Source organism: Pseudophryne corroboree, chromosome 8 (genome assembly GCF_028390025.1).
Source record: "Pseudophryne corroboree isolate aPseCor3 chromosome 8, aPseCor3.hap2, whole genome shotgun sequence".
NCBI lineage: Eukaryota > Metazoa > Chordata > Amphibia > Anura > Myobatrachidae > Pseudophryne > Pseudophryne corroboree.
The window spans coordinates 72,803,137-72,815,086 of record NC_086451.1 but is presented as its reverse complement, the minus strand read 5'-3'; the positions used below and the strand labels follow the sequence as shown (position 1 = coordinate 72,815,086).

The 11,950-nt window shown below is 49.2% G+C and overlaps 1 protein-coding gene across 3 annotated transcripts in view; it reads left to right on the top strand.

Moving 5' to 3' along the window:
• Positions 1–214: 214 nt before the first annotated feature.
• The window catches only part of ST6GALNAC4 (ST6 N-acetylgalactosaminide alpha-2,6-sialyltransferase 4), a 28,914-nt gene continuing 17,178 nt past the window's right edge, over positions 215–11,950 (top strand). Inside the window, exon 1 of one of the 3 annotated variants that reach the window (XM_063936653.1) lies at positions 215–246. The gene's annotated coding sequence lies outside the window, so the exon portion shown is untranslated. Of the gene's footprint in view, positions 247–554; positions 793–10,833; positions 11,678–11,950 lie in introns of those variants that run through there. The other 2 variants (XM_063936651.1, XM_063936652.1) reach the window with 2 other exon arrangements.

Here is an 11,950-nt window from a genome sequence, read left to right as displayed (position 1 = left end):
CTCGTTCATTAATGAACGAGATCGTTCATATCGTGCAGTGATATCGGCATGTGTGTAGGGCCTATTACTCTGCCACTGCAATCAGTTCAGGCACTCCCCCGTTTCTCCAGCCACTCCCGCGTTTTTCCCAGAAACTGCAGCGTTTTTTCAAACACTCCCATAAAACGTCCAGTTTCCGCCCAGAAACACCCACTTCCTGTCAATCACACTCCGATCACCAGAACGAAGAAAAATCCTCGTAATGCCGTGAGTAAAATACCTAACTTTTGAGTAAAATAACTAAGCGCATGCGCTCTGCGAACATTGCGCATGCGCAGTAAGCGACTAATCGCAATATAGAGAAAATCGGCAACGAGCGAACAACTCGGAATGAGGGCCCAGAAGCTAACTTCAGCCTCGTAGATAGCTACAGTAGATTATCTATCTATCTATCTATCTATCGTTTTCACTGATACAGGAGGCTCAGGCAGAGAGCACCGCATAGCTGATGGTCATAGTACATTGCAGCAGAAATAGGACTTTTGGGGGAATCAGAGCCTGCGGAGTCCTATAGAGCCCACACTGCGTGACTGAGCGCAGCACCTCGCCCGCTCTCTGGCTGCTGGGCTCTGTCCTGTCACATCGCCTACTCTCTATCTATTGTGTGTGATGTACTATGGAGGCGGGATCGGGGCTTCCTGATCCGGGGCGAGGAGGCCTCTCTTCAGACCTCGGACTCTGCTAGCGGGGGAGCTCATGGCGGAGGTGCCCTGAGCTGGGGAGCCCATGCGGTGGGCTGCGGGCACCAGGGAGGTAAGTGTCCCTACAGGCACCAGGGCCGGGAATCATCAGTATATATATCTTCTATACACGCCCTGTGCTGGGGATTAGGTGAATACCGGAACCGGAGCGCCGGACCGAACCGGCTCCCTGCAGCGCCCCCTTCATCACTGCTGCTCTGTGTGCGCATCCCCGTCCGGGGTGTGCGTGTTGCAGCTGTGTCCTGGAGACGGGCTTGCAGGCAGACATGCTTCCAGAACTAAGCTGCTGCTTCTGGGTTGCCGGACTGAGGGCACACTGTCAGCCCGTGCAGGGAGACGAGACAGCCCAGCCCGTAACCCGGACAGGGAGAGCAGCACTGTGATCGCTTACTCTTGCTGCATACAAGGGGGAGGGGTGGTATGGGGTTCCTGGGGAAGGGAAGTTGATCATTTGAAACATTGTACTTGGATATATTATAAATTATACCTTACACCTAGCTCACTGGTAACGTTGGGAATGTAGGGGTGTAACACTAATGACCCTTTCACAGCACAAAAATAGCCCGGTATCGACCCGTTTTGCCGGGTCGACACGGGTCACTGTGCGATGTGAAAGGGCCCATGGAGAATTCCCGGGTTGCCAGACCTGGTAATTCAACCCGGGTAATAAGGGTTATTCCCGGGTTGAATACCGGGTCAGTGGCAGTGTGAATGGGTTCCCGGGTCGATGCGACCTGGTACCCATTCACAGCGTAGGGAGAGGCGGCGTGGAGATGAGCTCATTTCCCAGCGCCGCTCCGATGCCAGCTCTGCCCCCCCCCCCCCCCCCCCCCTGCCGCTATGGCAACCCAACCCGGGTCGAAAAGCCAGCTGTTAGGGCTGTAACACACTGGCCGGTTTCTCCCGGATGGCAAAAAGCCGGACAAACTTTGTCCGGCTTTTTGCCATCCGGGAGAAACCGGCAGAGTCTCGCACACAGGACGGCTTTGAGCCGTGTGTAATGCTGTGCGCATGCGCAGCATCAGACACGGCTTCAGAAAAAAACGTTGTGTGTGAAAGCTCCCCTTCACACACACGGTTCACTGGCTGCAAAGACGGCCCGCCGGCCGCCGGACCTTCCAGTGGTGAGACCCGGCTGCAACCCGCCAGCCGGGCCGGGGCCGTGCAGTGTGAAGGGACTCTAGCCCTCACACTGTTAACTACAATGCCGGCACGGGAAAAAGCCGTCCGGCTTTTTCCCGGCCGGCAAAAGCCGGGTAGTGTGTTTTAGCCCTTAGGGTCCAATGCCGGATTCCACCTTGGAAGGACCCGTTTCCAATTCTCGGGTGGGATTCGGCATTGGAGATGCGAAAGCGGTATGAGCTGAGTGATCGGGACGCAGACCACCTTAGCAAACCTTTCTAGGTCCCAGAACTGGGTGCAAACCATCTTAGCCAGAACGGGGCACAGACCACCTGAGATATCTGTTCCAGGTGCCGGAATGGGGCACAGGCCACTTTAGATAGCCGTTCCAGGTGCCGAAAAGGGCAAGACCACCTTACATAGCCATTCTGGGTGCCAGAACGGGGCACAGACCACCTTAGATAGCTGTTCCAGGTGCCGAAATGGGGCGCAGGCCACGTTAGATCGCTGTTCCGGGTGCTGCAAAGGGCTCAGACCACCTTAGATAGCCGCTCCGGGTGCCAAAACGGGGCGCAGACGCCCTTTCATAGCCATTCTGGGTGCTGGAACTGGACATAAACCACTTTAGTTAGCAGTACTGGGTTACAGAACGGAACTTAGAGCACCTATGTTAGCTGTTTCTGGTGCCAGAATGGGGCGCTGACCACCTTAGCCAGCCATTATCTCCTTGGACCACCTGAACATTGTGTAATGTTTCCCTTTCTTTTTTTTTTTTTTCATCATATAAATTTTTTATTTTATGATAGAAACATATAAATCAACTGTTAGTGTATAAACAGTAAACAGGAGGCTGTAAAGCCAGAATGGTCACAAATACAAAAAAATTCTTTAAGAGAGCGGTAAAAGAGTGTGGTGCGATTGATAGAGAGGTCGTGTAGGAGACGAAGAACTGGAAACCAAAGGATCCAGAGCTATATAGGAAGGAAGAGAGTAAGGGAGTAGAACGGTTTCTTTAAGGGGACGTGAGTCCAGGGGATAGGAGGAAAGAAAGAAGAGAGAGGATAGAAGAAAAAAAAAAAGAAAAAAAGGGGGGGGATATAGGAGGAGGGGCAGTAGTTGCGGAGCAGGGTCCTTAATTAATTTAGTCCTGGGAGGGGGTGGTCATGGAGTCTGTACCATGGGAGCCAGGTGGAGTGGAACTTTTTAACTGAGTTTTGGTGAAGACTAGTAATGTATTCCATGTTTGCAACAAACCAGATTCTATTTGTGAGAGCCTGGCTGCTGGGGGCTTCGGGGTCCTTCCATTTACTTGCTATTTGATATTTTGCTGCGCAAGATATAAAGAGAACCAGGTTTTTAGAGTCCTTAGAGATGTGGTCGGGCGGAGAGCAGAGGAGGAGGTTTGCGGGCAATAGGGGCACTGGTAAGTCGATTAATCGTGAGATAAGCTTACGGACCTTTGCCCAGTATTGAACAATCACCGGGCAGGTCCACCAAACATGATAGAATGTGCCTACATGGCCGCAGTTCCTCCAGCAAAGGTTGAAGGTGTCGGGGTAAATCCTATGCAGTCGGTCCGGTACTAGGTACCATCTTGTGTATATTTTATATGAGTTTTCCCGTATGGCCAAGCTGATGGAGCATTGTGAAATCGCGGTGCGGATTGTGTCCCAACCCTCGTCCTCTAAGTGGCACCCCATGTCAACCTCCCAAGCTATCTCGTGCGGTTCGAGAGGTGGGGGTGTGGGGCTGAGGATGGTTTTGTAGAGGAGGGAGATGGTGCCTCTACTGGTAGGATTGTAAATACAGAGTCTCTCAAGAGGTGTGGGGGCCGATAGAGGAAACGTTAACTGTAGGGAGGAAAGAAAGTGGCGAATTTGTAGGTATTGATAGAACAGAGAGTTAGGTAGGTTGTGCGTAGTTTGTAGGTCGGAAAATGACTTAATGGAGTGCGTCCCTGTGAAATGGTGTATTCTGGAAGCTCCTGCCGAGATCCAGGGGCGGGCCATTTCCCGAGAGAGTCCCGGGGTAAATGCTGGGTTGCTCCAGATGGGAGTCAGAGGGGAGGGGTGGTTTGATAATTTTAATTTTTTTGTTCAGGTTCCGCCAATGTGTAAGTGTCAATTCTATTGCGGGGGAGGTGCGGTGGGGTGGGGTGCGTAGTTTACTAGAGAGCCAAGGCAAGTGAGAGATAGATGGGAGTCCCGACAAATCGCTCTCTAGATCAACCCATCTTTTAGTGTGTTTTGGGGCATGCCAGGCAACCATTTGGCTTAATCTGGTCGCGTCATAATAGCGTTGGAGGATGGGAAGGCCCAGACCGCCATTTTGAGAGTGTTTAGCTAAGATATCCCGCCGGATTCTAGGCTTTTTGTGGTCCCAAATAAATTTACAGAGGGAGGACTGGAGATTATTAAGAGTCTGGGAGGGCACCGAAATGGGAAGTGTCTGAAACAAGTAGAGAAGTTTGGGAAGGATATTCATTTTTATAGCGTTAATTCGTCCCACCCAAGAGAGAAAGTAAGATTCCCATTGTTGGATATCAGTAAGGATTGATGTGATGAGAGGGGGGTAGTTAGCCTTGTAGAGAGAGCTGTAAGATTTGGTGACGGAGATTCCGAGATATTTGAGGGAGCGTCTGCGCCAGGAAAAATTAAAGTTCTTTTGTAGTTGTAACTTAGTTAGTTTGGGGATGTGCAAAGAGAGGGCTTCAGATTTAGTCTGATTGATTTTATAACCCGAGAGGTTGCCGTACGTGGTTAGTTCTTGGAAGAGGTTCGGGAGAGAAATAGTTGGGTTTGTCAGGGTCAGGAGGATGTCATCGGCGAAGAGGGAGATGGTGTATTGAGTGTGGTTGACTTGGACTCCCGTGATGTCAGGATTGGTCCGGATGTGGTTTGCGAGGGGTTTAATGATGAGTGCGAATATGAGGGGAGATAATGGGCATCCCTGTCGGGTTCCATTTGAAATTTTGAGGGGGTCCGATAGTAGGCCGTTGGAAAGAACCGATGCCGAGGGGTTCTGGTATAAGGCTTGTATGGCTTGAAGGAATTTACCTTGAAGGCCAAAACATTGTAGAGTCTGTCGCATGAAAGGCCAAGAAACTCTGTCAAAGGCCTTCTCTGCATCTAGGGCAAGGGTCAGGGACGGGATCTTGTGAAGATTAATGTGGTCGAAAATGTCCACGACACGCCTAGTGTTGTCGAGTGCCTGTCTAGATTGAACGAAGCCCACTTGGTCGGGGTGTATGAGCGAGGGGAGGATAGGGTTAAGTCTATTAGCTAGTACTTTGGCGAAGATTTTCAAATCTGAGTTTAGAAGTGATATGGGTCTGTAGTTAGAAATAAACTGGGGGTCTTTATTGGGTTTTGGGATCACGGTAATGACGGCCTTGGTAGTGTGGGGGTGGAAGGGAGACCCATCTAAGATAAGGTTGAATATTGACGTGAGGTGGGGAAGTAGTGCAGGTTGAAAAGTTTTATAATATGACATTGGGTAGCCATCCGGGCCCGGGGCCTTAGATGGTTTCTGACTACCGATGGCAAGGGTTAATTCCTCGGGGGTGATGGGTTTGTTAAGGGCCGTGGAGGTGTTGGTGTCGATACGTGGTAGATCAGCGGAGGCTAAGTAGTCTGAAACCGTGGGGTGGGTCGGGTCTAATGAAGAGAAAGTATCTGGTAAATTGTAGAGCTGCTCATAATACGTCCGAAAGAGAGAGTTAATAGTCTTTGGGTTGTACTGGAGGGAGTTATGTTCGTCTTTGATAGCCGGGATGGCAGTGTGCGCTTTCCGAGCCCTCAATCTGCCGGCCAATAGCGAATCGGCTTTATTACTTTTTTCGTAGAATTTTTGTTTCAGCCAGCGGAGTGAGTGCTCGGTTTTTTCGGCTAGCATAGCGTTTAAAGTTGCCCTGGTAGATGTGAGCTTTGAATAAAGAGGTTGCGAGGGTCGTTGCTTATGTAGTGTTTCTAAATTGTGGACCTCCACTGTGAGGGGTGATATTTTTTGTTTGCGATCCCTGTTCCTATGTGACGCATAGTTAATGATGTGTCCCCTGATTACGGCTTTGTGGGCTTCCCAGATTAGTGGGGTGCAAATAGAGTCAGTCATGTTTAAGGAGAAGTAGTCAGCTAGAGCTAGCTTAATTTTTTCCTGAAACTGAGGGATTTTCAAGAGAGTTTCGTTTAGTCTCCAATTGGGGCGAGTTGTCGGGGTGTCAAGGAAGTCGAAGGAGGCGGTGATAATGGAGTGGTCTGACCAAGGGTTAGTGAGAATAGATGAGTCTAGTACGTGTTGAGAGAGCAATGTGCCGCAGTAAAAGAGATCAATTCGAGAGTATGATTGGTGCGGGGTCGAGAAGAAGGTATAGTCTCTGGCTGTTGGGTTGAGAGCTCGCCAAACGTCGAAGAGGCCAGATTCGTGGATGTGTTTATTTAAAGAGCGTGAAGGTGAGTCTCGATGGGGGTGGGTCTGGCCAGAGGATTTATCTAGGTCGGTGTCTGGGACAGTGTTGAAGTCCCCTCCTAGTATTAAGTAACCTTTTCTGATTTTGTTTAGAGCTGAGAAAAAAGTATTAAAAAAAGAGGATTGCCCGGAGTTGGGGGCGTAGACAGTGGCGATTGTGCATTCTAGGTGTCCGAGCATGCCCGTCAGAATAATATACCGGCCATCCGAGTCTGTGTGGGTCGATTGTAGTGTGAATGGGATTTTGGAGTGGATCAGGACGACCACCCCATTGTGTTTCGATTGGCTTGAGGAATAAAAGGCCGTTGGGTAGCGTTTAGTGGTTAGGGATGGGTGCGATCGGGATTTGAAGTGAGTTTCTTGAATGAGCACAATTCCCGCTTTTAGAGTTTGAAGAGAACGGAACAAGGACGAGCGCTTCTGGGGGGTATTGAGACCCTTGGTGTTCAAGGACGCCAGGAGTAGGGGCATCTTTTAAGGTGTTAGGAGGCTGCGCAAAGAAGAAATGGAGGAGAAAGAGAAAGGTGTAGAGGGAGAGGAGGAAGAGGAAATAAAACAGTAGTGAAAAAAAAAAAGGGGGGGAGGAAGGAGGGCGAGCTTGTGTAGGAGTTCCTTACGACCAGCGAGAAGGAACGGGCACAGAGAGTAGGATCAAAGGATCCAAAGTGGAGGAGCGTCGGGGAGCGATCGTACTCCCTCCACGGAGGGGAAGAGGTGGGGAAGCGGGTCTAGGTGCTTGAAAACAGCAGTGTGGGCTTGTGTGGCAGGTAAAGGGATTGAAGGAACACGTCCCTCCGGTGGGGGTCTGTGTGAAAGAGGCAATATTAGCTGAGAGGCGAATAAGTCTTTGTGTGAGTGGCATGTGGTTAAAGGGTGACATGCAAGGTCAAACAACAAGTGCGATAATAGCAATACTACAATAATTGTGTAATGTTTCCCTTTCTAAAGTTTTTTTAATATATATATATATATATATATATATATATACCACCAGTATGAACTGTTTGCATAAATGTATTAATATAAAACGATTGGGCCCAGGCTCCGATAAGAGTAACGTGCATATGCCATCACGTTTATATATATCTTTGGACCCCCTTGAGGATACTTCACATGCAATGGCTTTTCAGCTGCACGTGTGCAATGCTGACAAAGATGGTATGCGCAGAGGGACCTCCTGCAGCCCACCGGTAGGGCAGCCTCATTGCAGGCAATGGTCTAACGCCATTTGAAGATGGCATTAGCCCATGCAGGTAAGACCCCTAAAGTTTTGTGCGGGCTAGTGGACAAAGAGCTTTCTGTATTGTTACATTTAAGGGATACCTGATTCAGAGATTTGCGCTTTTGCACAGCTGCTGCGGCTTTGGATGTAGCGGCTGCACAAAAATACGCTAATGCTGCAGGAGTCGTCTGATGGAAAAAGACGCCTCCTCTCGGCATGTCAGATCCGATGCCTGTGCCCGAAGATTGCAGTATCATATCAACATTGCGACCATCACTCTAAACTTACTCAGAATGGTCACTTGCTGCCCCCTTGCGAGGCCATGTAATTGTGGACGCAATTGTGGAGGCGCCCGTCACACATGCTAGGTGGCCTTGCCCTGTGCTGGGCGGCCCCCAGCATGTGAGGAGATGGACGTAGATCTGGCTGTGTATACAGCGAACTGTGTTCATCTTTGAATAAGGTCCATAGTGTTGGAAGAGGAATGCACTACTGCACAGTTTCCTACTTAGCTCCAGAGAGACCTGCGATTACCTGCAATGCACAACGTGTTCCAACATCCCTGCACCGCTACCCATTTGCAAGATTCGGTAAGTTGGTGAGGGTGGTAGGTGGTGACTAGGGAGTAGGTGGGTGACAGGTAGAGGTGACAAGGAGAAGCAGTGGATGACTTGGAAGGCAGAGGGTGGCAGAGAGGCCAAGGGTGGCAGCTGTCAGAAGGAGACAAGGAGAGTCAGAGAGTGACAGTGGAAGGCAGAGGTTGACCAGGAGAGGTAGAGGGAGACAGTGAGGCAGAGGGGTACAGCAGAAGGCAGAGGGTGACAAGGAGAAGCAGAGGATGATAGGGGGAAGGCAGAGGGTGACCAGGAGAGGTAGAGGGAGACAGTGAGGCAGAGGGGTACAGCAGAAGGCAGAGGGTGACATGGAGAGGCAGAGGGTGACAGGGAGAAGGCAGAGGGTGACAAGGAGATAGTGGGTGATGGTGAGAGGCAAAGGGTGACAGAGGGAGACATGGAGAGGCAGATGGTGACAGTGGAAGGAAGAGGGTGACAGCAGAGAGTAGAGCGTCTTATGCTAATGTGCAGCCATTTTTTTGATTGGTTGTTTGCAAATGCTCTGATGACAGTGATTGGTTCACTGCTTGGGCACAGAATAATATGCTTCTGATAGTTTATTTAAGCAATTGCATTTTAGGGGTTGTCTTGGTGTACACAAGACGTAGATTTGTTTCTGTTTTATTACAGAGGTTGTAATTAATTAAATGATGCCATATAGCAAATTACATTTTTACCACATAAGTGAATTGCACAAAATACAGTACCTATGGTTGTGTACTCTGTCCGCCTCATCTATCCTGCCTATCTCTTTGTAGCCACCATCTGTTTCCATTATTTTACTGTTAAGTTCTCTACCTGGCTCCCCACTTTCTCTCTTCTGACCTCACCTCCCTCATGTTAGGTGATTTTAATACTTAGGGGTCGATCCTATTAGCTGCGATGGTATTACGGGTGTGAATCATCGCGGCAGAGGCCGCACTTTACGGCATCCCGAATTCGCACAAAAGTGCTCTCTGCCTCATATGGTGCTGAACACTTTGGTGTGAATTCAGCCCAAAACCAGACCGCGAAGGGTGCAAGATCGGGTGCCGTTGCCTGTATTTAAACGCAATGGCACATCGCACCCTTTGCGGGTAATAGGGTCGACCCCTTGGATTGATGATCCCACCAAACCTACATCCAAACTTCTCACCCTCCCTTCCTCATTTGGCCTCTCTCAATAAATCTCGAACCCCTACCATAACAATGGCCAATCCACTTGATTCATGTTTTGCTTCTATAGCGCTGCACATTAACTTGCCAAGCAGTCTTGTTTAAAACTCATCTCTTCACAATACTCAAACCCATGGCATTTCTTCTCCACATTTAACTCCATTCTCTCCCTTCCCCTCTCCTCAGGTACCTTCTACTGTTTCTTCTGATATGACATGGCCTCCTTATTCTTAATAAACCAACCCCTGACACCTTGGGCCTAATTCAGATTAGGGATGGCCATCGACCATCGATGATTCGAAATAATCGATGGTCTATGACCGATGTTGAATACTTTTACCATCAGTGGAGGAGAACCAGATGGATTCCCACCATCGATGGTTTAATGCTACCAAATTATTATTTTTTCCCCTCATAGTGTCCGGGCACGGAGCTTAGCCATGCCCCTGCACTCTGATTGGCCTACATTACAGTTTACAGTAATGAATGTGTGACCATCGATGGATTCCTTCCAGATGGTTTTACATCATCGAAGTTATCCATCAATAGTACCATCGATGGATAACCCACCAATGGCCATCCCTAATTCAGATCTGATCGCAGCAGCAAATTTGTAAGCTAATGGGCAAAACCATGTGCACTGCAGGTGGGGCAGATATAACGTGCAGAGAGAGTTACATTTGGGTGGGTTATTTTGTTTCTGTGCAGGGTAAATACTGGCTGCTTTATTTTTACACTGCAATTTAGATTTCAGTTTGAACATGCCACACCCAAATCTAAAGGGCCCTACACACCTGGTGATGTGCCGCCAAGGTGCCCAACGGCAGATACGGCCGGCGGGCGACCCGGCGGCGGGGGGTAGGTGACGAGAGGAGTGAAAGTTTCTTCACTCCCCCCATCACCCGGCTCCATAACAGCGCATGCTAATATGGACGAGATTGTCCATATTGGCATGCATGTATAAGCGACCCGGTACCAACGATGAATGAGCACAGGGCCGCGCATCATTCATCATTGGTACCTACACACTGAACGATATGAACGAGTTCTCATTCATTAATGAATGAGAACGTTGATATCGTTCAGCTACATTTTTCAGTGTGTAGGGTCTATAACTCTCTCTGCACGTTATATCTGCCCCCCCCCCCCCCCTCCCCCTGCAGTGCACATGGGGCCTAATTCAGAGTTGATCGCAGCAGCAAATGTGTTAGCAGTTGGGCAAAACCATCTGCACTGCAGGGGGGGAGGGGCAGATATAACATGTACAGAGAGAGTTAGATTTGGGTGTGGTGTGTTCAATCTGAAATCTAAGTTGCAGTGTAAAATTAAAGCAGCCAGTATTTACCCTGCACAGAAACAATATAACCCACACAAATCTAACTCTCTGCAAACGTTATATCTGCCCCACCTGCAGTGCACATGGTTTTGCCCAACTGCTAACAAATTTGCTGCTGCGATCAGATCTGAATTAGGCCCTTATTTCCTATCCAAATACCTGCCTATCTCTCTTCACTCCTAGGCCTCCAAACTCCTCTACCCCCAAACCTTCCTTGACCCTCTCCAATCTGGTCTTAGATCTCTCCATTCTACCAAAACTATCCTAAGCAAAGTCAGTATTGATTGCCTATCTGCTAAATCCAAGGTTCACTTTTCTCTGCTTATCCTTTTTTGGTGTGGTTCATAGTGGTCGACCTAGAGACCGGATACCATCCTTTTTGACCTAATTGGGTCTCTTGACACAGTTGTCCACCCCCTCCTCCATGAAATCCTCCACTCTGTTGGCTGGGATGGCAGTGCTCTTTTCCTACCTGTCCAAGCACTCTTCCTCTGTCTCAGCACCTCAGTCCATGTCCCCTCCTTTCCACCTAACTCTTAATGGCCCTCAAAGCTCTGTCCTTGGACCCCCTCCTCTTTTCACTCTTAGTTGCCTTCAGCTCCTTCAGCATGCAATTTCGTCTACACTCCAGTGACACCAACATGTGTACCTCTCCCCTAATGTCCTCTCCCATGCCAGTCGTTATCAGCGGCGGCTCCTACCTCTTTGGAGGAGGGGACTGCAACTGTCTCACTGAGGTTGGGGGGCTGTATGTCTCAGCCACTAAAGCCGTCATTCTTGCCCTCATCATCTCTCTCCTTGATTACTGTAATACATAATCACCTACAGCCTACCTATCTCTGACTTTTTTTCCCTTTCAGTGTCTTTTTATCTCTGCTGCCTGCCATAATTTCCTCTCTCGCTGATTCACTTCCTTTTCTAAATACTTTTGAAACACTGGCTAAGGTGGACTGCCCCCCATTCTGGCACGTGGAACAGCTATATAAGGTGGTCTGCGCCCCGTTCCAGCGCCTGGAATGGCTAGGTAAGGTAGTCTGTGCCCTGTCCGGCACCCATCATCAACTGAATTTCCCCCCCAATAAGTGACTTTGGATGTGCGCTGAATTAAGGAAAGTCCTTTGCGCCATGCGTCTTGCACCATATGGTGTAAAAAGGATGGATGAATGAGGACACATCTTTAAGTGCACGGCACATATGTATGCTAGGGTACAATTAGCCTAGGAGTGTGTCAAGTAAACCAGATCACCCAGGGGAAGCTCACGCATGCACATGGAAAACATACAAACTCTGCACAGAT